Source organism: Nerophis lumbriciformis, linkage group LG01, assembly GCF_033978685.3.
Source record: "Nerophis lumbriciformis linkage group LG01, RoL_Nlum_v2.1, whole genome shotgun sequence".
NCBI lineage: Eukaryota > Metazoa > Chordata > Actinopteri > Syngnathiformes > Syngnathidae > Nerophis > Nerophis lumbriciformis.
The window spans coordinates 12,743,729-12,745,865 of NC_084548.2; positions in this window are offsets into that span (position 1 = coordinate 12,743,729).

Consider the following 2,137-nt stretch of genomic DNA (forward strand, 5'->3'; position numbering starts at 1 on the left):
CTTTATGTCCTCTTATATTCTCAGTCCTGAGCAGTCACGCCCCCATGTGCCTTATAAGCAGTGTTGAACCCTTGCATGGATGGGAGGTGTGCACGTGTGTGCCAGCTCATCGGGAAAGGCTGATAATAGTCTATTTTTATCACAGTGGCCAGACGTTTTCCAACCAGAGCAGAGACTGTGTGTGTGTGTGTGTGTGTGTCAATGTGTGTGTGTGTGTGTGTGTGCATGGAGACTGGAACGTCGACAGTTGCCATTCCTGCCTCCCTATCCCTGAAATAGACTTCTTCCCTTTATTGCCTACGACTGCTTCATCCCCCGATTGCATCTTTTCCATCTCCTATTTAGTCTTTGGAATTGTCTTTATAAGAGAAAGTATACCAGCTGCAGTTCATTAAGATCTCATACAAGAAGTTAGCAAAGCCTAGCCTTGTCAAGCTAGAATAAAACATTCCGGAACCTTCAGTCGTCTTTAAAGTAATTAAAGATGTGAGCTATGTAATTATTCCCACCCTAGAAAAAGGACAGTGATTACGGACCCCAAATGAATAGGAGTATATAAGTTAAAGTACCAATGATTGTCACACACACACTAAATGGGGTGAAATTTGTCCTCTGCATTTGACCCATCCCCTTGTTCACCCCCTGGGAGGTGAGGGGAGCAGTGGGCAGCAGCGATGCCGCGCCCGGGAATCATTTTTGGTGATTTAACCCCCAATTACAACCCTTGATGCTGAGTGCCAAGCAGGGAGGTAATGGGTCCCATTTTTATAGTCTTTGGTATGACTCGGCCGGGGTTTGAACTCACAACCTACCGATCTCAGGGCAGACACTCTAACCACTAGGCCACTGAGTAGGTAATAATAATAATAATAATAATAATAATAATAATAATAATAATAATAATAATAATAATAATAATAATAATAATAATAATAATAAGCGTATAGGAGGTGTATCCTTATCGTTAAAAGTGTTCAATTTCATATAAAGCCTGCCATTCTTAAATTGAATGTTTTCCTTTTTCTAGTATCAATAAACTCGATCAATTCCCTTTTAAAATGATCTTGGATCGATACCTATCTCTCAGAAGGCAAACTTGCCGAGCACAGATCGGTATACTTGAAATATATATGAATCAATCTATCAATATATTGATTAATTGTTACATGCAAAGTAATACAAACCCCGTTTCCATATGAGTTGGGAAATTGTGTTAGATGTAAATATAAACGGAATACAATGATTTGTAAATCCTTTTCAACCCATATTCAATTGAATGCACTGCAAAGACAAGATATTTGATGTTCAAACTGATAAACTTTTATTTTTATTTTTTGCAAATAATAATTTACTTAGAATTTCATGACTGCAACACGTGCCAAAGTAGTTGGGAAAGGGCATGTTCACCACTGTGTTACATCACCTTTTCTTTTAACAACACTCAATAAACGTTTGGGAACTGAGGAAACTAATTGTTGAAGCTTTGAAAGTGGAAATCTTTCCCATTCTTGTTTTATGTAGACTTTCAGTCGTTCAACAGTCCAGGGTCTCCGTTGTCGTATTTTGCGCTTCATAATGCGCCACATGGGAGACAGGTCTGGACTGCAGGCGAGCCAGGAAAGTACCCGCAGTCTTTTTTTACGAAGCCACGCTGTTGTAACACGTGCTGAATGTGGCTTGGCATTGTCTTGCCGAAATAAGCAGGGGCGTCCATGAAAAAGACGGCGTTTAGATGGCAGCATATGTTGTTCCAAAACCTGTATGTACCTTTCAGCATTAATGGTGCCTTCACAGATGTGTAAGATACCCATGTCTTGGGCACTAATGCACCCCCATACCATCACAGATGCTGGCTTTTGAACTTTGCGTCGATAACAGTCTGGATGGTTCGCTTCCCCTTTGGTCCGGATGACACGATGTCGAATATTTCCAAAAACAATTTGAAATGTGGACTCGTCAGACCACAGAACACTTTTCCACTTTGCATCAGTCCATCTTAGATGATCTCGGGCCCAGAGAAGCCGGCGGCGTTTCTGGATGTTGTTGATAAATGGCTTTCGCTTTGCATAGTAGAGCTTTAACTTGCACTTACAGACGTAGCGACAAACTGTATTTAGTGACAGTGGTTTTCTGAAGT